Source organism: Triticum urartu, chromosome 4, assembly GCF_003073215.2.
Source record: "Triticum urartu cultivar G1812 chromosome 4, Tu2.1, whole genome shotgun sequence".
Taxonomy (NCBI): Eukaryota; Viridiplantae; Streptophyta; class Magnoliopsida; order Poales; family Poaceae; genus Triticum; species Triticum urartu.
The window spans coordinates 402439780-402467278 of record NC_053025.1 but is presented as its reverse complement, the minus strand read 5'-3'; the positions used below and the strand labels follow the sequence as shown (position 1 = coordinate 402467278).

Below are 27499 nucleotides of genomic sequence, written 5' to 3'. Positions count from 1 at the left end.
CTGATCTGTAACAAGCCCCTGCCAGCCTCCGACTGGGAGGGCTGAATCGATTCTGCTATACGGGCCGCGGCGGCCAGATTCTGAACTGGGGTTCGATATACCTGCGTCAGCGGGAAGAGCGGGCTCGACTAGACTCGGGAGCCCGCTGACGCGCTTGCTCGTCGAGTGCTCGCTGGAGATTCTCCAGTCGAGTGCGCTCGGCCAAGTTGGCCAAACGCGCGTCCTCCAAGGCCCGGGCCTCGGGGGTCTCTCCGACGATAGGAGTGCGGAGCGCGTCCATGTTCCGGCGGCGAGGCTCCTCTCGCTGCAATGACGTGAGAGGTTCGGGGAGATATTCGTTGTGGGGATGCGACGGATCGCCCCCACCCGCGCCTCCGTCAGTGCGAGGGAAACCAGGGGGACTGTGTGTCCCATCGACCGCCAGAACCTCAGCCGCTGGATCGCTGCTGTCGCACTCGGATGCGGTCTCCACGGAGCCAGTCGACAGATCGAACAGGCCGTAGAGGGATTCGACGGGCTCGATGGCCGCGACTTGCGGGGCTGCCGATTGGCGGGCCACGGCGTGCCTCACCCATCGCTGAAGTCTTGACTGACCGGAGCGCTTGCGCTGGTGGGAGACAGGGCGGGGAGACGATACGAGGGCCGACCCATATTGGGTCGACGGTTGCCGCAGGAGGACGCCGCGAACGCATGCGCGGAAATGTGTCGCACCGCGGGCGGGGAGCGCGTCGATGTCGAGCGGCGCCTCCTGAAGCCAGGCAGAGTCTTCGACGATGAAGGTGAACGCGCCGAGACGGATCTCGCGGCCCTCCACCAAAACTCCGCAAGAAAACATGATCAAAGGGATCGAGAAAAATCACAACTTCTCCAACTAAGCGCTAAGATTCTCGCCCCACGGTGGGCGCCAACTGTCGTGGTTCTAACTCTGACAGTGATGTAGGGGGGTGAGTATGGAGAGGTGAGATCCTAGCTATGGGGAAGTTGTTACACGCGAGGTTTACGAGTTCAGGCCCTTCTCGGAGGAAGTAATAGCCCTACGTCTCGGGGCCCGGAGGCGGTCGACTGAATTATGCGTGTATAGGTTACAGGGGTGCGAACCGTTCCTACTGAGGAGGGGGTGGCTTATATAGAGTTCGCCGGCCCCCTCCTGCCCTCAGTAATGCAGGGTTTAAAGTACATTTAAGATTGGGCGTTACTGGTAACGCCTCTAATAAAGTGCTATAATGACCATGAAGACTACTTAACGGCTGACCGTTTGCCTACAGAGCGACTGCTGATCTCCTGGCGGTCGAGTGATAGCTTCTTGGTCAAGTGATAGCTTCTTGGTCGAGTGTCTTGAGCCCGTCGAGTGGGACACCTTCAAGTCGATTGAAAGGTGATTTCTCCCAGGGGTGTCCTAGAGTAGGACTCTTGGGTCAGGCCCGTGTCCCTACCCTAGGTACATGTCTTCATCAAAACCTATGGCCCCCAGGTCTCTTTCTCATCATATCAATCTCCATCACTTTATTATTGCTTTGCTTTTACTTTTTACTTTGCATCTCTATACCAAAAATACCAAAAATATTATTTATCAGATCTCACTTTCGTAAGTGACCGTGAAGGGATTGACAACCCCCTAAGCGTGTTGGTTGCGTTGAGCTATTGTTTTTGTGTAGGTATGAGGGACTCGCGCATAGCCTCCTACTGGATTGATACCTTGGTTCTCAAAAACTGAGGGAAATACTTACGCTACTTTGCTGCATCACCCTCTCCACTTCGGGGAAATCCAACGCAGTGCTCAAGAGGTAGCAAGAAGAATTTCTGGCGCCGTTGCCCTGGAGTCTGCGCAAAAGTCAACATACCAAGTACCCATCACAATCCCTATCTCCCGCATTACATTATTTGCCATTTGCCTCTCGTTTTCCTCTCCCCCACTTCACCCTTGCCGTTTTATTCGCCCTCTCTCTCTATCCTCCCTCTCTCTCTCTCTATTTGCCTCTTTTTGCCCATTTGCTTTTTGTTTGCTTGTGTGTTAGTTTGATTGCTTGTCGTTATGGCTAGTCTCATATCTTCTCCATTGTCTCCCAAGAATGAAGTTCTAAATGTTAAACAAAGGGAGGGAGAAAATCTACAAGATGCTTGGTATAGAATTTGCAATGCTCAAAATAGATCTACCAGGAAGCAATCTACTTCAGTTATTCTCCGCAATTTTTATGTAGGTACTAGTCCTTGGTATAGATATATCCTTGATACCATTACGGGAGGAATTTCTTGGGTAGCCATACTTTTGATTCTTATAATGCTATGTTAGATTTATTTGGCTCACCACCTCTTTTGGTTAATGGAACTATGTTAACTTTGGAGCATGTTATGCAAAGACTTAAAATTATTGAAAATAAAGTTGCTACTATTGAATTAATTGAAAATCTAGATAAAAATATCCACAATCAAATTACCCAATATGGATCTAAGGTAGGAATGACTTTGAAAAATATTAAGGAAAAGGAACCCATAGTTAATGAGAAAATAAACTTAGATTCTACTAGAATCGATAAACTTGAGGGTATCATTACGAACTTGGGAACCGCTTTTTCTTCCGTAAAGAATACTCCAAGTCCTCCTACTAAAATTTCCAAGCTTATGTATGTTCCTAAAAATAAGGGTGAATCATCTAGTAAGGAAACTGCGGATCTTAAATCTATAAGTATTCCCCAATCTTTTTGCTTTCATTAAGGAACCAATTACTACAAATGAATTTTTTGATCTTGTGCCTAATAGTTTGATAATCACTAGAAAGAAATAAATTCCTAAGGGAGATAGATGCCCCATTGAAGAATTTCCTACCAAAGATGGCAATAGCTAGATCTATTCTTGCTTGTTATGCCTAGCTAGGGACGTTAAACGATAACGCTTGTTGGGAGGCAACCAATTTTATTTTTATTCCTTACTTTTTGCTCCTGTTTAGTAACAAATAAATTATTTAGACTCTGTTTTGGTTGTGTTTTTTGTGTTTAATTAGTGTTTGTGCGAAGTAGAACCGTTGGGAAGACTTGGGGAAAGTCTTGTTGAACTTGCTGTAAAAAACAGAAACTTTAGCGCTCATGAGAACTGCTGTAATTTTTATTTGGAAAGTGATATTTAGTTAATTATTTTTGCAGATGATTAATAGATAAATTCCTCACGTCCAGAAATTTATTTTAGAATTTTTGGAGTTCCAGATCTTGCGCTAGCTACAGGTTACTACAGACTGTTGTGTTTTTGACAGATTCTGTTTTTCGTGTGTTGTTTGCTTATTTTGATGAATCTATGGCTAGTAAAGTTGTTTATAATCCATAGAGAATTTGGAATACAGTAGGTTTAACACCAATATAAATAAATAATGAGTTCATTACAGTACCTTGAAGTGGTCTTTTGTTTTCTTTCGCTAACGGAGCTCACGAGATTTTCCACTTTAAGTTTTGTGTTGTAAAATTTTCAAGTTTTGGGTATAGATTTGATGGATTATGGAACAAGGAGTGGCAAGAGACTAAGCTTGGGGATGCCCATGTCACCCCCAAGATAATCTAAGGACACCTAAAAGCCAAAGCTTGGGGATGCCCCGGAAGGCATCCCCTCTTTCGTCTACTTCTATCGGTAACTTTACTTGGAGCTATATTTTTATTCACCACATGATATGTGTTTTGCTTGGAGCGTCTTTTATGATTCGAGTCTTTTCTTGTTAGTCTACCACAATCATCCTTACTGTACATACCTTTTGAGAGAGCCATACATGATTTGGAATTTGATAGAATACTCTATGTGCTTCACTTATATCTTTTGAGCTTTATAGTTTTGCTCTAGTGCTTCACTTATATCTTTTAGAGCACGGTGGTGGATTTGTTTTATAGAAACTATTGATCTCTCATGCCTCACTTAGATTATTTTGAGAGTCTCAATAGCATGGTAATTTGCTTAAAATCCTAATATGCTTGGTATGCAAGATTAATAATAAAAATTTCTTATGAGTGTGTTGAATACTAAGAAAAGTTTGATGCTTGATGATTGTTTTGAGATATGGAGGTAATAATATCAAAGTCATGCTAGTTGAGTAGTTGTGAAATTGAGAAATACTTGTGTTGAAGTTTGCAAGTCCCGTAGAATGAACGTATAGTAAACGTTATGCAACAAATTTGAAACATGAGGTGTTATTTGATTGTCTTCCTTATGAGTGGCGGTCGGGGACGAGCGATGGTATTTTCCTACCAATCTATCCCCCTAGGAGCATGCGCGTAGTACCGAGGTTTTTGATGACTTGTAGATTTTTGCAATAAGTATGTGAGTTCTTTATGACTAATGTTAAGTCCATGGATTATACGCACTCTCACCCTTCCATCCTTGATAGCCTCTTCGGTACCGTACATTGCCCTTTCTCACATTGAGAGTTGGCGCAAACTTCGCCGGTGCATCCAACCCCGTGATATGATACGCTCTTTCACACATAAACCTCCTTATATCTTCCTCAAAACAGCCACCATACCTACCTATTATGGCATTTCCATAGCCATTCCGAGATATATTGCCATGCAACTTTCCATCATTCTGTTCATCACGACACATTCATCATTGTCATATTGCTTAGCATGATCATGTAGTGGACATAGTATTTGTGGCAAAGCCACCATTCATAATTCTTTCATACATGTCACTCTTGGTTCATTGCATATCCCGGTACACCGCCGGAGGCATTCATATAGAGTCATCTTTGTTCTAGTATCGAGTTGTAATTATTGAGTTGTAAATAAGTAGAAGTGTGATGATCATTATTATTAGAGCATTGTCCCAGGTGAGGAATAAAATAAAAAAGAGAAAGGCCATAAAAAAGAGAAGGCCCCAAAAAAGGAGAAAGGCCATAAAAAAGGCCCAAAAATGAGAGAAAAAGAGAGAAGGGACAATGTTACTATCCTTTTACCACACTTGTGCTTCAAAGTAGCACCATGATCTTCATAGTAGAGAGTCTCTCATGTTATCACTTTCATATACTAGTGGGAATTTTTCATTATAGAACTTGGCTTGTGTATTCCAACAATGGGCCTCCTCAAGTGCCCTAGGTCTTCGTGAGCAAGGAAGTTGGATGCACACCCACTAGTTTCTTTTGTTGAGCTTTCATACATTTATAGCTCTAGTGCATCCGTTGCATGGCAATCCCTACTCCTTGCATTAACATCAATCGGTGGGCATCTCCATAGCCCATTGATTAGCCTCGTTGATGTGAGACTCTCTCCTTTTTTGTCTTCTCCACATAACCCCCCTCATTATATTCTATTCCACCCATAGTGCTATGTCCATGGCTCGCGCTCATATATTGCATGAAAGTGTATAGGTTCGAGATTACTAAAGTATGAAACAATTGCTTGGCTTGTCATCGGGGTTGTGCATGATGAGAGCATTCTTGTGTGACGAAAATGAAACATGACTAAACTATATGATTTTGTAGGAATGAACTTTCTTTGGCCATGTTATTTTGAGAAGACATAATTGCTTAGTTAGTATGCTTGAAGTATTATCATTTTTATGTCAATATGAACTTTTGTCTTGAATCTTTCGGGTCTGAATATTCATACCACAATTAAGAAGAATTACATTAAAATTATGCCAAGTAGCATGCCGCATCAAAAATTCTGTTTTTATCATTTACCTACTCGAGGACGAGCAGGAATTAAGCTTGGGGATGCTTGATACGTCTCCAACGTATCTATAATTTTTGATTGCTCCATGCTATATTATCTACTGTTTTGGACTATATTGGGCTTTATTTTCCACTTTTATATTATTTTTGGGACTAACCTATTAACCGGAGGCCCAGCCCAGAATTGCTGTTTTTTTTGCCTATTTTAGTGTTTCGGAGGAAACAGAATATCAAACGGAGTCCAAACGGAATGAAACCTTCGGACACGTGATTTTCTCATAAGATAAGATCTAGGAGACTTGGACCCTCCGTCAAGAAAGCCACGAGGCGGTCACGAGGGTGGAGGGCGCGCCCCCCTACCTCGTGGGCCCCTCGAATCTCCACCGACGTACTTCTTCCTCCTATATATACCTACATACCCCCAAACGGTCGGGGACCGAGCCAAAAACTTAATTCCATCGCCGCAACTTTTTGTATCCACGAGATCCCATCTTGGGGCCTATTCCGGAGCTCCGCCGAAGGGGGCATCGATCACGGAGGGCTTCTACATCATCATCCAAGCCCCTCCGATGAAGTGTGAGTAGTTTACTTCAGACCTATGGGTCCATTGTTAGTAGCTAGATGGCTTCTTCTCTCTTTTTGGATCTCAATACAATGTTCTCCCCCTCTCTTGTGGAGATCTATTCGATGTAATCATCTTTTTGCGGTGTGTTTGTTGAGAACGATGAATTGTGGGTTTATGATCAAGTCTATCTATGAATAATATTTGAATCTTCTCTGAATTCTTTTATGTATGATTGGTTATCTTTGCGAGTCTCTTCGAATTATTAGTTTGGTTTGGCCTACTAGATTGGTTTTTCTTGCCATGGGAGAAGTGCTTAGCTTTGGGTTCGATCTTGCGGTGTCCTTTCCCAGTGACAGAAGGGGCAGCAAGGCACGTATTGTATCATTGGCATCGAGGATAACAAGATGGTTTTTTTTATCGTATTGCATGAAACTATCCCTCTACATCATGTCATCTTGCTTAAGGCGTTACTCTGTTTTTAACTTAATACTCTAGATGCATGCTGGATAGCGGTCGATGAGTGGAGTAATAGTAGTAGATGTAGGCAGGAGTCGGTCTACTCGTCTCGGACGTGATGCCTATATACATGATCATACCTAGATATTCTCATAACTATGCTCAATTCTATCAATTGCTCAACAGTAATTTGTTCACCCACCATAGAATACTTATGCTCTTGAGAGAAGCCACTAGTGAAACCTATGGCCCCCGGGTCTCTTTCTCATCATATCAATCTCCATCACTTTATTATTGCTTTGCTTTTACTTTGCTTTTACTTTTTACTTTGCATCTCTATACCAAAAATACCAAAAATATTATTTATCAGATCTCACTTTCGTAAGTGATGAAGGGATTGACAACCCCTAAGCGCGTTGGTTGCGTTGAGCTATTGTTTTTGTGTAGGTACGAGGGACTCGCGCGTAGCCTCCTACTGGATTGATACCTTGGTTCTCAAAAACTGAGGGAAATACTTACGCTACTTTGCTGCATCACCCTCTCCTCTTCGGGGAAATCCAACGCAGTGCTCAAGAGGTAGCATCCTTTAGCTTAGGACTTGATCATTTAGTATGTTGCTATTGCTTTCTTCATGACTTATGCATGTTCCTATGACTATGAGATTATGCAACTCCCGTTTACCGGAGGAACACTTTGTGTGCTACCAAACGTCACAACGTAACTGGGTGATTATAAAGGTGCTCTACAGGTGTCTCCAAAGGTACTTGTTGAGTTGGCATATTTCGAGATTAGGATTTGTCACTCCAATCGTCGGAGAGGTATCTCTAGGCCCACTCGGTAATGCACATCACTATAAGCCTTGCAAGCATTATAACTAATGAGATAGTTGCGAGATGATGTATTACGGACCGAGTAAAGAGACTTGCCGGTAACGAGATTGAACTAGGTATTGAGATACCGACGATCGAATCTCGGGCAAGTAACATACCGATGACAAAGGGAACAACATACGTTGTTATGCGGTTTGACCGATAAAGATCTTTGTAGAATATGTAGGATCCAATATGAGCATCCAGGTTCCGCTATTGGTTATTGACCGGAGACATGTCTCGGTCATGTCTACATAGTTCTCGAACCCGTAGGGTCCGCACGCTTAATGTTTGATGACGATTTGTATTATGAGTTTATGTGTTTTGATGTACCGAAGGTAGTTCGGAGTCCCGGATGAGATCGGGGACATGACGAGGAGTCTCGAAATGGTCGAGACGTAAAGATTAATATATTGGACGACTATATTCGGACATCGGAAAGGTTCCGAGGGATTCAGGTATTTTTTGGAGTACCGGAGAGTTACGGGAATTCGCCGGGGAGTATATGGGCCTTATTGGGCTTTAGGCGAAAGAGAGAGGAGAGGCTGTGCCCCCCCCCAATGCTTAGTCCAAATTGGACTAGGGGGGCGGCGCCCCCTCCTTCCTTCTCTTCTCTTTCCCTTTCCTTCTCTCCTACTCCTACTACTTGGAAGGGCTCCTAGTTCTACTAGGAAAGGGGGAATCCTACTCCCGTTGGGAGTAGGACTCACCTAGGGCGCTCCATAGAGAGGGCCGGCCCTCCCCCTCCTCCACTCATTTATATACGGGGAGGGGGCACCCCTTGGAGACACAACAATTGATCATTGATCTCTTAGCCGTGTCCGGTGCCCCCTCCACCATAATCCACCTCAATCATATCGTAGAGGTGCTTAGGCGAAGCCCTGCGTCGGTAGCATCATCATCACCGTCACCACGCCATCATGCTGACGAAACTCTCATGTGAAGCTTTGCTGGATCGGAGCTTGCGGGACGTCATCGAGTTGAACGTGTGCAGAACTCGGAGGTGCCGTGCGTTCGGTACTTAGATCAGTCGGATCGTGAGACGTACGACTACATCAACCGCGTTGTGCTAACGCTTCCGCATTCGGTCTACGAGGGTACGTGGACACACTCTCCCCTCTCGTTGCTATGCATCACCATGATCCTGTGTGTGCGTAGGGAAAATTTTGAAATTACTACGTTCCCCAACAGTAGGTAGGGACAAAGTGTGCTCGCATGACATCCTTCATTTGCACCCACGTAGTGATGGGTGGTTCTCCTCTTGCCTCGCGGCGCTCGATGACTTGTTCCCACCAAATGAGGACATGGTCTTGGAACTCAAGGGATGCCATCGCGATCTTCTTCTCTTCTTCATAGTTGTGCAAGCGGAAGAATTTGTCGACCTTCAATGCCCATGAAAGGTACTCTTCGGGATCGTTGCTTCCACTGAACTTGGGCATGGTGAACTTTAGCTTGCCGTAGCGTTGCTCTTCATTATGTTGGGGTTGGGGATGATGATGCCCATGTTGTTGATGATTGTCAAACTCGTGTTGCTCTCGGTGAGGAGGGTTGTCAATCTCATGTTGCTCTTGTCGTGGATGATTCCCATTGTCGTCATGCTCTTGGTGAACTTGATGTTCTTGAGGAGCTTGTGGAGGGGCTTGTCGAGCTCGAGGAGGAACTTGACGATGCACGGGAGCTTGAAATCTTCGTTCGTGAGCTTCTTCGCAAAGTGTTTCTTCATGTTCATGAGCTTGTCGGCCTCGGTTGGCTACGGCTCGACTTGAATCTTGGAGGGCTTGTTGCGCCTCAAGTGCTTGAGCTTCACGGAGTTGTTGTTCTTGGCGTTGTGCCTTGGCATCTTGTGCATCTTGGTGGAGACGCGCTCGCTCTTCCTCTTCATGTTGGCGTTATCGTTGCCATTCTCGTGCTAGCGCAAAAGCCGCTTGGGTTTGACGTTGTCGGTGCTCTTGAGAGTCGGTGTCGCGTAGAGGATTGAGGCTTGCTTGACGATCGTTTCGCGCGGCATGTCGAAGAGTGTTCGATGTCGGTGTACTTGAGCCGGAGAGGGTGAAGTTGGAGTGTCGACTTGAATGGCTCCGTCTTGATGAGGACGAAGTGGAAGAAGAGTGGTTGAGCAACAAAGCATGAATCTCGTCCATTCTTGCGTCATTCTCTTGCTTGTGATCGTCGAGCTTGTGGTTGAAGTAGTCCCTTGTACGTTGCTCGGAGAGTCGCAAGTCGGTGGCGAGGTTGTCGATGCGTTCACTCATTGCTTGTTGCTCTTGATGCAAAGCACGTTGTGCACCAAAGAGGTGGCTCTCGGTGACGTAGGAGTTCATGTCGTCGTCATGCTCAATGAAGAGTGGGTTGGTAGAAGTACTTGGCCTATCCATCATTCCAAGAGAAAAATGTGAGTGGTAGAAAGAGAAGAACGTATACCAAATGTACCTTGACCGAAGTTGAAGGTGGATCAATGATCACTCCAATGTGGACAAGGAAATAGCACAATTGGTACTAATTCTTGTCGGTTTCTCACACCTACACAAGTAAAAGCTTATGGTGGAGCTTAGTTAGGATGGTGGCACAAAATTTGATGCAATTGTAAGTGAGTTTCAATAATGTTGGAAAAAATTCGCAAGTTTGCAATGCAACAAGTAGACCAAGCAATATAAGGTACACAGAAACACACACGCAAAGATATAAGTGGGGTTGGGCAACCAAGGATGAGCCAAAATGTGGAATCCACAAAAAATGCTCTTGTTGCACAACACTAGAGAGACGCTAGCACGATTGCACAATAGGCGGAGACGAAGACTTGTGCACAACCTACTAAGCAAAAATGCAACGACTCTTATCCCAAGTATGCTCTATGTATGGTGTTTCGATGAAATGATCCAAGATGATCTAGTATGACAATCTTAATGTTGTATGATGCTATGGTTCTTGCTTAAAAGCTCTTTGCTTATCTTTCCCTTTTGCTTAAAAGCTTGTTTGGCTCTTTGTTGTTTGAGCTCTTTTCTCATGCAATGCTTGACGAACCAAGATATCAATTGTGTATGCGATGACAACCTTGTGACACAAGAGATGATACCAAGATATGCAACAATTATGTATGCATGCTATGGGAAGTATGATCACTAATGTGCACAAGTCTCGTTGCCGGCAATACTCAAAAGCTAGTCTCGATGGGTAAGCGACGCAAAGGAGTAAGGCTATGATGGCTATAAATGTAATGGCAAGAATGATATGTCCAATACCAAGGTGAGGTTACCGCGTCTTGCGTACGGTATGGTGTCAAAATGGTGGCACGAATACCAAGATGTAGTCGAGGTGGTCGTTGTTGATGACGCGTCCGTGGCGAAGATGAGCGGCGGTGATGTTGATGTCGAACCGTACCTAAATAGCCGAAACACAATAGGACACAGAACCACAACTCAAATTCTCAAGGCAAAACGTGACAAAATTGTCGGAGTTGGTAGTGGTAAGAGGTGGTTGTGTATGTGGAATATGGTGGTGCTATGCGGAAGTGGTGGTGGTATGCGGAAGTATATGTGGGCCCCGAAACAAACTTGGCGAAATATGGACGGAAAATGGGGCGGTGGATGGAGATGTTGCTGCCAGGGGCCGGATGTCCGGGCTTGATGGCCGGATGTCCGGGGTGTCGGATGTCCGGGCCATCGGGCCGGATGTCCGGGCTCTGGATCCGGACGAACTCCACGTGGAGGGTGGCAAATCCGGGCAAAATTCGGAGGAACTTGTAGATGGAAATTGAGGAAAAGTGGATGGAAGGCTAGATCTACCTGCAACACACGAAATCCGCGGATCAAATCCAACAAAACTTCATCACACCAACAAATCACAAAAAAAAATTTGGGGGCTATTTTTGTGGGGAAATTTTTGAATTAGGGATAAAATCAACAAAAACAAGGCTAGAAACACAACAATGGGGAGGCTCCGAAATCGTGATCAACGTGGCTTTGATACCAAGATGATGTAGGGTGGAACCCTAATCGGTCGATCTTTCACGAAAGGAGCGGATCCCGCGAAGAACACGGAGGACATGAGGGGAAACACGAGTGGAAACACGAGAAAATCACTAAACCAACAAGAAATAGTCACACGTATGCTAGATCCTCAAGTACATAAGAGATCACACGATCCACTGACAACTAAGGACGATACAAAGGTAGCCGGCCTTCTCCGTGAGGAGGTCTTGAATCCAAAGGGATCTTCTCCGAAGAGGGGCCGCGGTCTCTCTCATGGAGTGGATCCGATGTGGATGAGCAATGCTCTATCTCTAATATGAGCTAAACCAATGCTAACCCTAAAACGTAGGTAGGAGCAGAGTATATATAGTCTAGGTGGACGAAGGGGTACACGGGCCTCGGCCCTTACACTGTGCGCAGACAGGGGAGACCGGACGTTCGGGCGTCGGGCCGGATGTCCGGGCATTCGCGGAGGGCCGGAGGTCCGGGCTGTGGAGGCCGGATGTCCGGGCTGGTGAAGCTGGCCATGTCGCTCTCGGGTTCGGGGGTGTCCGGGGCCTGTAGGCGCTTGGTGGTTGAGCAGCTGTAGTGGACGATGCTCCAGGGGCCGGATGTCCGGGTCCTGGGAGGTGTTCTTGTCTTCTTCTATTGGTTCTCTTCATTCGTGGACTTGGGGACTTGTCCGTCTTCACGTGCATCTTCAGGAGGGTCCTCTTGGTACCTAATCATGCACAACGTCTCGGACTTAGGTAGTAGCCATGTCTCGAGTGGATCATATGTAATATCACTAAGGAGAGAAGTCACCTCGGTCTTGAGAGCTCTAGCTCTAGCTCGAGTCATGGGTTCTCTTGGCACTTCGTGAGACGATGGTAGGTCCATCGGAAAGACCGTAGGATTCTCCGCATCATTGACCATGGATGCATTCCTAAAAAATAAACATGTTCCAGCATGACCATCAACATCCCTCGATCAACAACTTAGCTACACAAAATGTGTATAAAAAAAGTTAGCAATAATTTTTCTATCGTTTGACTCGAAAACATAACAAGCAATTTCCTTGCAAGTAGGTTTACCCTCCTTCCAAAAAATAAACTACAAACAGCTCCATGTCTACAATTTGACATCAAAGGATGTGAAGAGCGTGATATGTCTACAAGTACATATGGACCTTAATAGTTTAGTTCTAGGCTCGAGCAAGTTAGTATAATATCAGGTGCCCCCAAGTGGCATTTAGATAGCAAGATTTTCTCAAATAATATTATTTTCTGAAAGAAGAAAAACATAGTAATCACGTCAAAGAATGATGGTTAACACCAGTTCAAGAAAACAAGAGAAGTGCAGGTTTCCAATGATTGAATATGTTGTGATCAGTCAATAGTATTTTAGAAAACATCAGACCATTACCTTCAGAGTTCAGACTGACAAGCATCTGTAGATTCCCAACTTCTAGGCCTCTCCAACACAAGGAATTAACTAGTGGCAGCGCCATGTCAGCACGAGCACAACTTGTGTGGCAAGTCGGTCATTTCGCAGGGAAGACTGGTTGCACAGATTGCAAAGTAGCAGCCGCAGATCAAATGGTGCTCAATTGTGGACTGGTGGTTCACCTCATTTTTCAGTACTGTATCGGTGGTACCCATTGCCTACAGAAAGAGAATGGAAGGGATTTTTCTAAGCGCGCAGCAACTTGAGCTGCTGGAGCCGCTGGACCTCCTTGCCGAGGATGTTGTATCGAACCATGCTGCATGTGGTGCGCCACACCAGCTGGAGGTCGACCCACGGCTCGCCGGGCGCCATCCGCTTGTGCAGGTGGCACTCGAACGTCCACCCCAGCCGACCACTAACGCCTCGCGTCCAAGATTCTGAACGTCAGCACGAACTCATCGTCCCATCGCCGCAGGTACCCGCGCCTGATCCCGGCCTCCGTCACCATGCTCTTCAGCCGCCGTTCCTTGGTCATCGCCCATCGCCTACACGCAAAGCTGCCCGGACTTGGCCGTGAAGTAGATGCCCTTGCCAGAGCACCGGGTCACGTACCCGGCCGCGTCGCTGACCAGGGCCACGCGGCACGAGCGTGGGTGCTCCGGGATCTGGTGCGCCTCCACCTTGATCACGCGGCACCCTTCAATCTTGGGGCCCGCCCGCGCCTGGATGCTGGACTGGAGCTTCTTGATCTCCTGCTTGGCGACAATAGTGCCGGTCCCAACGCACAACAGCACGTTGGTCTCCATAGGGGAGGGAGGTCTCGGCTGGCGGAAGGATGGCGGCAGTGGCGTGCGCGCGAGCTGGATACCCTCGCTCGGGAGTTATAAAAGGGGTGGGGCGTTTGTTTTCTCTAGGGAAGGCTCTATCGTTGATTTGGTAGAGAACAAATAGGAAAGGAAGGTGATAAAAAGCTTCCTGTTTTCCTGCGTGAATAAAGATACGTGGGACGGAGCGAGGCGAAGGAGCTTGATCAAGAGAGCGGCGACACATTAATTTTCTTAAAATCGATCATTTGTTTACTAATAGGTAATTGCCCGTGCATTGCACCGGGGTCGCCTAATTCTAGTGGTTTAACATTGATCATATCTACATGCACATCAAACAAGTGTCAGCTTTTTCATTACATCAGTCTTCTTCCAGCACTCACTATTCCGTCTCCCCAATCCAAGCATCATTATCTAAATTAACAAAACCGCACTTGATATTGACCTAAAATAAGACACATCAAAATGTTTTTGGACAAGCGATGTTGTACATTTTGATTGACCATTTCATACCTATGCGTTTTTATGTAAAAAAAATTAGATCCTAGGAAGAATATCATACATCAAGAGTGTCGACACGTCTTCATCATCCATTTTTTTGTTCTCCTTTGTACTCCTCTCGGAAATATGTGCTATTGTTTTCTGCAACACAAAATTACCAATTTTAATCACAACATGTGAAAGGAGCACAAACTAATAATGGGTACCTGCTACATTGTCTCACACCATCATCATTCCCGTCCTCTTGGTCGTCAGTCTTCCTCCGAAAACGCTTCCTACCCTTGAGAGGATGCACTCGGCGAGCTTACCTTGTGGTTGTCAGTCTCATCATCATCATCGGCCAAAAACTTGGAAGTGCTCCATTTCTTCACAAGCTTTGACTCCTTCCTTTCATATTTCTGGTAATTCTGCGACAAAGGAAAGCATAGCAATAAATCATCAAAGGCAAAGTTATAACACTGTTTGTAACACACCGGGATTGCTCAACATATGTGGTGCATCAAATCATGTGCCCTTGCGGGGTACCTTGGCGTATACAACGGGGCGTAAAATTTTAGTACCACGAGCTCAATTGTATCAAATACAATTTGTGTAGTTCACTACGAAGTAAATGTGTAGCGACCAGACCTCAAACAGTCTGATCTCTGTGCTCCGGTGTCATCCCTGGATCAGTAATGCTGACACCACACAGTACTCGGAGGATTTATAGCAGAGTAGCAATCACACACTTATTGCATCGAGTGTCTCAAAAGAGAACTTATTACAATAAATATGGCTTAAGGCCATCTAATAACGATAACAGCGGAAGGCTTGGAAGATAAGTGAGTCCATCAACTCCAACGGCATCACTGAGTATAGAACCACGACCTAAAAACTCCTTAATCGTCGTCTGAAAAGTCTGTAACATTAACGTTGCAGCCCGAAACGGGTCAGCACACGGAATATGCTGGCAAGGTAACACATAGAGAATAATGGAATGCAACAGCTATACTATATGCATATTTGGCTGGTGGAAAGCTCTATGGTTACAGTTTTTGCGTAAAGCCAATTTTTCCCTACTTCAAAGGAATATAATTAATTACTATCATGGTGGTTGTGAAACATTGAGAATGGTTGACAGCATTCTCAATCCCAATTAAGTAACATCATTAAAACCCAACAATATTAATTTAGAGTAACATGTTGAGATTCACATGAAAATCCAGGTACTAGATACTCAAGATTGTCTATAACCGGGGACACGACTAATCATGATTAGTTTATACACTCTGCAGAGGTTTGCGCACTTTTCCCCACAAGACTCGATCGCCTCCGTTGGATTTCTCGCACTACATGGTGTTTGAGAAACGGATGACTGAGACACAGTCTTTCAGAAGCGCTAGCACCTTACGACGGGTAGACCGATACACCTACTTTCCCCTACATCTGCTAGTCTACCACTGTAAGAGTTCGCATAACTTAGTCAACTATGCCAGAGCCCATAATGGCTTGTGGCTGCACACGGAAGTTTCTAGTATGAATAATCTCATGATCCCTTTGAGCCTGGGTGGCGGTCCAAAAAAAAACAGGCAAGTCCTGGTAACCCCAGGTGCCTCAATCCACCCAGATGTGTGTTAGGTTGCCACCTTAGATAAACCCTTAATTATAAATCTCACATCTGTCATGGATATCACTCACCCAATCCACGTCTACTAGCATAGCATGACATAATAAGCAAACGTAGAAGTAACTCCCAAAGGTTTGATAAGAAAACAGGTAATAGGTACTACCTCATCTACTTCCCATCCCACAGTTTAATTAGATCCTAATCATGCAATGTGTGAGGATTGATCTAATGCAATAAAACTAGGTTGTAGAAAAGGTATGATCAAAGTGTTACTTGCCTTGCTGATGATCCGCGTAACCTAGAGATTCGAAGTAACAGGCGGCGCACTCCGGGTATTCTATCGCAGACAAACAACAAGCATACAATAAGTACTCATCTAATGCACAGGTAAAACTCAAATAGAGGATCTAACCAGAAAGTTGAACTTAAGAACCCTGGTTGGCAAAAAGAATCAAATCGAACGAAGCAAAAGAAATCAAACGGCGAAAGAAAACAACTTTGTTCTAGTAATCTGGATCTAGGGCAAATTTTACAGTAGAAAAAACATGTTTAAGTTGATTATTCGGAAAGAGGGTTTCGAGACGAAACTCCAGGCACTTGAATCGCCTGATTCCGATAAACGAGCGAAAAGTTATACTAAAACGAAAATCGGATCAGAAATCGCGATCAGAAAATAACCGCGGAAAATCCGACGAAAAAGAAAAACGACGAACAGAATTTTTTTAACAGCACAAAAAACGAGGCGGCGGCGAACCTCGAAAGGCGCGCGGCTCCGGCGGCGGCGGCGGCAGGCCGCGGCAGGCGGCGGTGGCGAGCGGCGGCTTAGCTAGGGTTAGGGTTAGGCTGGGCGCTGGCTCTCTCCCGGGCCGAGGCGGCGTCTTATAAAGGCCCCCGGCCGGTGGTTTCCTCGCCGGGTACGGCCCGGAGTCGGTTCCAGTTTTTTTTTATAAATCCGCTCGGAAGAAAAATAAAAAAAGAAATACTAAATGGACTCCAAAAATCACGAAATAAATTTTGCCAGGTTCCTAAAATCAAGCCCGATAAAGTGAACATTTATCTGGGCCCAAACTACAACTTTGAAAAACGCGCATTTTCCTAAATTCAAATAAAAATATCGAAAAACTCCGAAATAAATCTTATTTGATTTTTTTATTAAATCTTCAATATTTCTATATTTTGAGAAAGTCATTTTATTCCCTCTCTCATATTTTTGTAATAGAAATAATTGATGATAAAATAAATAAAATCAAATGACCCTGTTTACATAATTTGAAAAAACTCAAATATGTAAATAACGAAATCCCCAACTCTCTCCGTGGGTCCTTGAGTTGCTTAGGCTTTTCTAGGATCAAAACCAAAAGCAAAATAAAATATGATATGCATGATGACCTAATGTATAACATTCCAAATTGAAAATTTGGGATGTTACAAACCTACCCCCTTAAGATGAATCTCGCCCTCGAGATTCGGGTTGGCTAAAAAATAGGTGAGGGTGGTCTTTGAGCAAATCTTCCTCTCGCTCCCAGGTAGCTTCATCCTCCGTGTGGTGGCTCCACTGAACTTTGCAAAACTTGATAACCTTGCTGCGAGTAACTCGACTGGCAAACTCAAGAATCTTGACTGGTTTCTCCTCATAGGTCAAATTGTTATCCAACTGAATTGTTTCCAATGGCATTGTGTCTCTCAAAGGTATGTCAGCCATCTCCGCGTGACACTTCTTCAACTGAGAAACGTGGAACACATCATGCACTCCTGCCAATCCTTCTGGCAATTCCAACTTGTAGGCCAATTCTCCCATACGCTCCAAAACTCGATATGGTCCTACAAATCGTGGCGCTAACTTCCCCTTAATTCCAAAGCGCTTAATCCCTCGAAGTGGGGATACTCGAAGATAAACTCTGTCTCCGACTTCGTAAACTTTCTCCTTGCGTTTAGAATCTGCGTAGCTCTTCTGTCTGAACTGGGCTACCTTGAGCCTATCGCGAATCAACTTTACCTTCTGTTCAGACTCCTTAATCAGATCTGGTCCAAACAACTGGCGATCTCCAACTTCGTCCCATGACAACGGTGTCCTGCACCTCCTTCCGTACAAAGCTTCGAAAGGTGCCATCTTCAAACTGGTCTGATAGCTATTATTGTAAGAAAACTCTGCATATGGCAAATTATTGTCCCAACTAGATCCATAATCTAGCGCACAAGCTCTCAGCATATCCTCCAAAATCTGATTGACTCTCTCAGTCTGTCCACCTGTCTGCGGATGAAAAGCTGTACTAAATTCTAGCCTAGTACCCAAAGTCTCATGCAACTGCTTCCAGAACTTTGAGGTAAACTGGGTTCCTCTATCTGATACGATGCTCCTCGGAACTCCATGCAAACATACGATCCTGGTCATGTATATCTTTGCCAACTTAGCACTAGTGTAAGTGGTCTTTACTGGAATGAAATGAGCTACCTTCGTCAATCGATCAACTACGACCCAAATCGAGTCATAGCCTGAACGAGTCCTTGGTAATCCCGTGATAAAATCCATGCCTAGCTTATCCCACTTCCATTCGGGTATCGGCAATGGCTGCAACAATCCTGCTGGCTTCTGATGCTCTGCCTTTACTCTCTGACATACGTCACAAACTGCTACATACTCCGCAATATCCTTCTTCATTCCGGTCCACCAGAAAATATCCTTCAAATCCAAATACATCTTGGTATTTCCTGGGTGAATCGAATACGGTGAATCATGTGCCTCCTGCAGAATCAACTTTCTGATCTCCGGGTCATTGGGCACGTAAACACGGTCTTCAAACCATAGGGTGTCGTGCTCATCCTCACGAAATCCTTTAGCTTTTCCTTTGCTCAGTTTCTCCTTTATAGCGGCAATCTCTTTGTCAGTTTTCTGGACTTCTCTGATTCTATCCATCAAAGTTGACTGAATCTCTAGTGCTGCTACATAGCCTCTCGGAACTATTTCCAAACATAGTTCACGAAAATTTTCTGCTAACTCCTTGGGTATTTCTCCCGTCATTAACCTATTGACATGACTCTTACGACTTAATGCATCAGCTACTACATTAGCCTTCCCGGGATGATAATGCAATTTCATATCATAATCCTTGATAAGCTCCAACCATCTCCTTTGTCTGAGATTCAACTCCTTCTGCGTGCAAATGTACTTCAAACTCTTATGATCCGTGTACACCTCACAATGATTTCCGATGAGGAAATGGCTCTATGTCTTCAACGCATGCACTACGGCTGCTAACTCCAAATCATGCGTAGCGTAATTCAATTCATGGGGCTTCAGTTGTCGTGAAGCATACGAAACAACTCTTCCTTCCTGCATAAGCACTGCTCCAAGTCCTCGACGTGAAGCGTCGCAATACACCTCATAATCCTTGGTCTGATCTGGCAAAATCAACACTGGTGAAGTAACCAAACGGTTCTTCAACTCCTGGAAACTTGCCTCACACTCCTTAGTCCATCTGAACTTAGTATCGTTCTTCAACAACTCCGTCATAGGCTTCGCAATCCTTAAGAAATTCTCAATAAACCTCCGGTAGTATCCTGCGAGTCCAAGAAAACTCCGGATCTCTCCAACTGTGGTTGGTGCTTCCCACTTGGTCGCGGTTTCAACTTTAGCGGGATCTACTGCTATACCTTTTCCAGATATAACATGTCCGAGGAATCCTACTTCCTTCAACCAAAATTCACATTTGCTGAACTTGGCATATAATTGATGTTCTCTGAGCTTTCCAAGTATCAAACGCAAATGCTCCTTATGCTCCTCTTCATTCTTTGAATATACCAGGATATCATCAATGAACACTACGACGAACTTATCCAAAAACTCCATAAACACTTTGTTCATCATGTTCATAAAATAGGCAGGTGCGTTAGTCAGTCCAAATGACATAACGGTATACTCATACAGTCCATATCTGGTGGTAAAAGCTGTCTTCGGAATATCCTGTTCTCGAATCTTCAACTGATGGTATCCTGATCACAAATCGATCTTGGAAAACACTTTAGCTCCTTGCAATCGATCAAACAGATCATTAATCATTGGTAGTGGGTACTTGTTCTTGATCGTTACTTCATTCAATCCTCGATAGTCAACAATCATCCTTAACGATCCATCCTTCTTCTCCACTAGAAGTACTGGTGATCCCCAAGGCGAAGAACTTGGGCGAATATATCCCTTATCCAGTAACTCCTTAATCTGCTTCTTAATTTCCACCAAATCTTTTGCTGGCATCCTATATGGTCTCTTCGATATTGGCCCAATGCCTGGCAAAAGCTCAATCAAAAACTCAATGTCTCTATCCGGTGGCATGCCTGGCAACTCTTCAAGAAATACATCAGGAAAATCCTTTACCACTGGTACTTCCTCCTGCACAACTCCTGATAAGGAATTTACTTGTGTCCTGTTTGGCGTATGTCGGGATACATACTTGATCCTTCTTCCTTCTGGCGTTGTGAGCAAAATTGTCTTACTGGCGCAATCGATGTTTCCTCCATACATCGACAGCCAATCCATACCAAGAATCACATCCAGACTTTGGGATTCCAATATAATTAAATCCGTTGGGAAAACATGCCTTCCTATACTTAATGGCACTTGAAAACATCCTTGACTGGCCATGTACTCCGCTCCTGGTGAGCTTATTAGCATAGGCGTTTTAAGAATCCTAGTGGGCAGGCTATACTTTTCCACAAATCCCCTTGATATGTATGAATGCGATGCACCAGTATCAAAAGAACGAGTGCAGTAAATGACTTAACCAAAAACTTACCTATTACTGCATCGGGCTGAGCTTCAACCTCCTCACATTAACGTGGTTCACCTGTCCCCTGTTAAAAGGGTTCGGCTTCTTTCCAGAACTTCCATTGCCGTTTTGTCCTTCAGGACAGTCATTTGCATAATGTCCTGGCTTCGAACACTTATAGCAAGTGACGTGGTTCAAGTCCTTCTTGGCTGGGGTTGATGGGGTGCTGCGGTTCTGTCCATTGCTTCCTCCATTCCCATTACCATTCTTGGTGCCATTGTGATTGTGCGAGCTACCTACTCCATGGGTATGCTGAAAATGTCCTCCCGGTCTAGGGGTAAAACGAGGCTTCTGCTGAGCTCCTGAATTATACTTTCCTTGTCCATACTTCCTCTTGCAGTTCTCAATTTGCTGCTGCTTCCCTTCAATCATAAGGGCACGATCTACCAACTCCTGGTAGTTGTTGAAGGTGGCTACCATCAACTGCATACTCAACTCATCATTCAGTCCTTCCAGGAATTTCTCCTGCTTAGCTGCATCCGTAGCAACGTCATCTGGGGCATAACGTGCTAGCTTACTAAACTCCTCCACATACTGGCCAACTGTCCGTCCTCCTTGGCGCAAGTTACGAAACTCACGCTTCTTCATGGCCATTGCTCCTGCTGAAACATGGGAAGTACGAAAAGCCTGCTGAAACTGGTCCCATGTGACAGTGTCGACTGGAAAGGTGGCTGTGAAATTCTCCCACCAAGATGCTGCGGGTCCTTCTAACTGATGTGCGGCAAACTTAACCTTCTCCACATCTATGCATCCTGCTGTGGTCAACTCCCTAGCTATCTTGCGGAGTCAATCATCTGCTACCATCGGCTCGGTGCTACTGGAAAACACCGGCAGATTCAGCCTAAGAAAACGGGCTAAGTGGTCAACAGGTGGTGGTGGTGGCGGTGGGTTGTTGTTGTTGTTCCCCTGATTCTGATTCTGAATTAGCAACTGCGTCAAGGTGTTCTGCTGCTGGATTAACTGGGTGAGCTCCGGCGGAAAGGCAAATCCGGGGTCACGTCTCGGAGGCATCTGAGGGTTTTTAGAAAAGATGAGATATAATAATAGAGAGGGTCTAAAGGGAAAACACTACCCATATGCACATGAGGCAAAAGCACACAATTTCACTTCAATCAATCAAATAAGGACATACAATCGATCTAGCTATCGCAAAAGTGCTCGGACTACTATATTTACATGGTGGACTACTACTACTGATGAGGTGGTCTACTAGAAATATTCTACGGTTGTAGACTCCATGATATCTGCTCCTGCTTCATCCACATAGTCATCATCGCTACTATCTTGTTCTGAGTCGGTGCCGTCAATGATGATGTAGTCCTCCAGGCTAATCTCCTTGGGTTCTTCGTCTTCATCTATTGGTGTTGGGCCTCCCATAAATATTCCAATCTTCATAGTTAGGTCGGCATTCTTATCCACCAATACTTCAATTTCTTCTTCATAATCTTCGCGTGTAGCCTTGAGTTCTTCCTCCAGTTCCTGGATTCTAGTCTTAGCCTTCTTCAGATCTATCATGTCGGCGCACATCTGATTCTCCTGTCGTCGAATGTGCTGGTTTAACTCCTGAATAAAAGCTGCAATTGATATATCCTTCCTGGTGCTGATCATCTCCCAGTGTTCATCTCGGCACCCACAAATCTGGTAGATAGTATCCTTAAGATCCTTGCGGTAGACTTCTCCAATGCGTCCCATGGCGATGTGAGCTGCCATACTCTTTCCTAGACTCCAAGTTGGTGCATCAAAAGAAAACTCTATGGTCTCAGTGACTGGCATGAACGTCCTTCCTGGAACTTGAACTTGTATCATCCAGCGCTCTTCTTCAGGTAAAGTGGCGTTGTAGGTTCCCGTGAAGCTGGGTACTCCTATGTTCAGGTATCTAGTGACTTCCTTCAAGTGGCGTCCAAAGGGTGTATCTTCATCTGGTTGTGTGAACTTGTTCCTTGCATCCGCCATCCTAAAGAGTAGAAAAGATGAGGAGTCAGAAGAGAAGAGAGTGAGTAGTGATCTAGGTCTTTAGCTTAGTGGTCGTGTACTACAGTCAGCGTGTGCTCTGATACCATCTCTGTAGCGACCAGACCTCAAACAGTCTGATCTCTGTGCTCCGGTGTCATCCCTGGATCAGTAATGCTGACACCACACAGTACTCGGAGGATTTATAGCAGAGTAGCAATCACACACTTATTACATCGAGTGTCTTAAAAGAGAACTTATTACAATAAATATGGCTTAAGGCCATCTAATAACGATAACAGCGGAAGGCATGGAAGATAAGTGAGTCCATCAACTCCAACTGCATCACTGAGTATAAAACCACGACCTAAAAACTCCTTAATCGTCGTCTAAAAAGTCTGCAACATTAACGTTGCAGCCCGAAACGGGTCAGCACATGGAATATGCTGGCAAGGTAACACATAGAGAATAATGGAATGCAACAGCTATACTATATGCATATTTGGCTGGTGAAAAGCTTTATGGTTACAGTTTTTGCGTAAAGCCAATTTTTCCCTACTTCAAAGAAATAAAATTAATTACTATCATGGTGGTTGTGAAACATTGAGAATGGTTGACAGCATTCTCAATCCCAATTAAGTAACATCATTAAAACCCAACAATATTAATTTAGAGTAACATGTTGAGATTCACATGAAAATCCAGGTACTAGATACTCAAGATTGTCTATAACCGGGGACACAACTAATCATGATTAGTTTATACACTCTGCAGAGGTTTGCGCACTTTTCCCCACAAGACTCGATCGCCTCCGTTGGATTTCTCGCACTACATGGTGTTTGAGAAACGGATGACTGAGACACAGTCTTTCAGAAGCGCTAGCACCTTACGACGGGTAGACCGGTACACCTACTTTCCCCTACATCTGCTAGTCTACCACTGTAAGAGTTTGCACAACTTAGTCAACTATGCCAGAGCCCATAATGGCTTGTGACTGCACACGAAAGTTTCTAGTATGAATAATCTCATGATCCCTTTGAGCCTGGGTGGCGGTCCAAAAGAAAACAGGCAAGTCCTGGTAACCCCAGGTGCCTCAATCCACCCAGATGTGTGTTAGGTTGCCACCTTAGATAAACCCTTAATTATAAATCTCACATCTGTCATGGATATCACTCACCCAATCCACGTCTACTAGCATAGCATGGCATAATAAGCAAACGTAGAAGTAACTCCCAAAGGTTTGATAAGAAAACAGGTAATAGGTACTACCTCATCTACTTTCCATCCCACAGTTTAATTAGATCCTAATCATGCAATGTGTGAGGATTGATGTAATGCAATAAAACTGGGTTGTAGAAAAGGTATGATCAAAGTGTTATTTGCCTTGCTGATGATCCGCGTAACCTAGAGATTTGAAGTAACAGGCGGCGCATTCCGGGTATTCCATCGCAGACAAACAACAAGCATATAATAAGTAGTCATCTAATGCACATGTAAAACTCAAATAGAGGATCTAACCAGAAAGTTGAACTTAAGAACCCTGGTTGGCAAAAAGAATCAAATCGAACGAAGCAAAAGAAATCAAACGGCGAAAGAAAACAACTTCGTTCTAGTAATCTGGATCTAGGGCAAATTTTACAGTAGCAAAAACATGTTTAAGTTGATTATTCGGAAAGAGGGTTTCGAGACGAAGCTCCAGGCGCTTGAATCGCCTGATTCCGATAAACGAGCGAAAAGTTATACTAAAACGAAAATCGGATCAGAAATCACGATCAGAAAATAACCGCGGAAAATCCGACGAAAAAGAAAAACGACGAACAGAATTTTTTTTTAACAGCACGAAAAACGAGGCGGCGGCGAACCTCAAAAGGCGCGCGGCTCCGGCGGCGGCGGCTTAGCTAGGATTAGGATTAGGCTGGGCGCTGGCTCTCTCCCGGGCCGGGGCGGCGGCTTATAAAGGCCCCCGGCCGGTGGTTTCCTGGCCGAGTACGGCTCGGAGTCGGTTCCAGTTTTTTTTTTATAAATCCGCTCGAAAGAAAAATAAAAAAAGAAATACTAAATGGACTCCAAAAATCACGAAATAAATTTTGCCAGGTTCCTAAAATCAAGCCCGATAAAGTGAACATTTATCTGGGCCCAAACTACAACTTTGAAAAATGCGCATTTTTTCTAAATTCAAATAAAAATACCGAAAAACTCCGAAATAAATATTATTTGATTTTTTATTAAATCTTCAATATTTCTATATTTTGGGAAAGTCATTTTATTCCCTCTCTCATATTTTTGTAATAGAAATAATTGATGATAAAATAAATAAAATCAAATGATCCTGTTTACATAATTTGAAAAAACTCAAATATGTAAATAACGAAATCCCCAACTCTCTCCGTGGGTCCTTGAGTTGCTTAGGATTTTCTAGGATCAAAACCAAAAGCAAAATAAAATATGATATGCATGATGACCTAATGTATAACATTCCAAATTGAAAATTTGGGATGTTACAAAATGTCAATTCCCATGAATCACGATTGGTCGGTCAAGAAACTGGATTGCATGACGATTCAGTTCAGTTAACCCTCCTCACTTAAAATGAGTGTGTTGCTAGAAAAATGTGAGGAAGCCCTCGAACTGAAAAGGCAAAGAATGCATTGAAGCTTACCTTCTGATTAGAGCATCCGATTAATTTCTGTAGTAAGTGTTCCTTATTAGTACTTAGTAGTCATAGGCCTGAAAAAACTTCTTCATTAGTCACCATGAATCTGTAGCTTAATTAATTGCATATGATCTAAATATGATATTAGTTCAATATGAATTGTATATTTAGCGAAGAAAGAAAGCATGTTCCAAAGTTTAACAACAAGGCAATTTTCTAGCATGTCAGTTTATATGTGACAAGAAACAAATGAGATTGATCCTTGAATGAAAAACTGCAAGATTAATTTTTTGGAGTGTTCAATTGGGCAGTCCATCATATACATTTCACTTTATTAGAGCACCTGCCTTGATTGGATTCCTGAATCAGCACAAGAACAGATGCAGCATGCATTCGCCAATCATTCATACCATAATATATTGCATTGCCACTTAAGTAAAGCTTTGCTGATGCGTGTCGTACTGAACGAGATGAACAACCAAAAGGAAATTGAGATGAGATTCCCCATGATCACATGACTGACAACAAAATTGAAGATGTACCTGAAGAACCAAATGTTTTGCCTCGGTCCTACGTGATTTGTTCGTTTAGTTAAGCTGCTCAGGTGTGAGGCAACATCATCGTCCAGGTGCATGTCATGTCCAGTCACAAACTGACAAGCGAGCGTTCTCCGGGCGCCGTGGTAATATCCAGTCGCGAGTCGGCAATTTCTACACGCCAGGAATGATCCAGGGGATTTTGTCCTACAACAGCGACGTTCAATGGGGCGGCCCCAACGGCCATCGGATGGGAGCGTCCTGTCGCGTGGAGTCAGCATCACCAAACCTTCCTTTATGTTAAATCTTAATAATCATAGTACTGTTTCCTACTTTGAACTTAAATCTATATAAAAATCATCAGTGGCATGATTACACAGAAAATAAATTGCCGATTACACAGAAACGTATGGAGTTCATAGAATCGATCACCAGATGACAAGTCACCTATACTAATGCATGCATACAATGTGATCATCCAAGGTCCTTTATACCATTGATTGAAGCAGCCACTGATGCATCCATGAGCAGGGATCTGAGTGCTCACGTACCTGATCAGAAAGAGGAGAGTACGTAGTACTGCTGCATCCGAGTTGAAGCAACAGTATAGCTCAGCAGGCACGATGCCGTGTGCGTCAGGCATGGATGCTGCTCGCCGTTCAGCCTGATGGAATCGTTCCTCTTGCTGTTCGACCTGATGGGATCGTTCCTCTCACCTAGATGTCGCAATGAAACTGCCTGTCTCAGCGGACGAGGAGAAACAAACGACATCGAGCGAAAATGCCAAGATCACAATGGGCTACCTCGTACCTTGTCAGGATATATGTCGATGAGACGATGACGGAACCTCGTCGGCGTCGATCACATCGAGGGCGGACGGGACGCGCTGGCGTGGTGCTGGGAGGAATTGAAATGGCGGAGGCGGAGCAGCTGCGAGAGGAGGCAAACACGGCGGCGAGGTGCTGCCGGAGGAAGGCGAGCGGCGGCCGAGGAGCCAAGGGGCGGGCTGGGGCTGGCGCCCGCGCTAACCCTAGCGCGAGGTCGGGATGGGATAACTGGGCGAATTGCACGTGGTGCGTGAGGTGAGAGAGAGACGTGGGCTGGCTCACGGGACATTGCTCGGCTTGGCCCATGTGCTGGGCGATGGACAAAGTGTTTTTTAGGGCCTGTTTGGGATTACTCCACTTCATAAAAACCGATTTTGCTTCACTAAATTCACTCTAGAGCAATTTCATCTAGACGTTGTAGTACTACCAAAGAAAATGTTTAGCTGCCATCTAGCTCCAGCTTCAAGAATGAGAAATTTGATGGAAAGGATCTATTTGATTGGTTGGGGGGGGGGGGGGGGGAGAACGAAGGGTTATCCACTTACTGGTGGCAGTGGTGGATAATTTCCACCTAACTCCAGTTTTCCCCTGAAGAGCTTCATAAAAAACTGGGAGTTGTACCCCAGATTCTAGTTTTTTTGCGGAGCGGCATATCGTGGAGCTACCCCGTTTGGCTTGTGTTTTCTGGAGCGGAGCTGAATTTTAAGGAGCGGAGCAGTCCCAAACAGGCTCTTAGTGATGGAGAAACTAGATGGGGAGCGTACTGCATACGTCGAGTGGAGCGAGGGGAGTGGACGAAACGTAAGAGGGGAAACCGAACGTTGCGTTTCTTTAGGCAGTAGAGATGGAGAAGGT

General features: G+C 44.6%; 1 long non-coding RNA gene across 1 annotated transcript; it reads right to left on the bottom strand.

Moving 5' to 3' along the window:
* Positions 1-14084: 14084 nt before the first annotated feature.
* On the bottom strand, positions 14085-26909 carry LOC125553875. The gene is made up of 6 exons (XR_007304245.1): positions 26628-26909; positions 26369-26533; positions 25824-26078; positions 25288-25355; positions 14459-14659; positions 14085-14393 (listed from the first exon to the last, which is right to left on the bottom strand). It is a non-coding gene; the product is annotated as an uncharacterized LOC125553875 (long non-coding RNA).
* Positions 26910-27499: the final 590 nt, after the last annotated feature.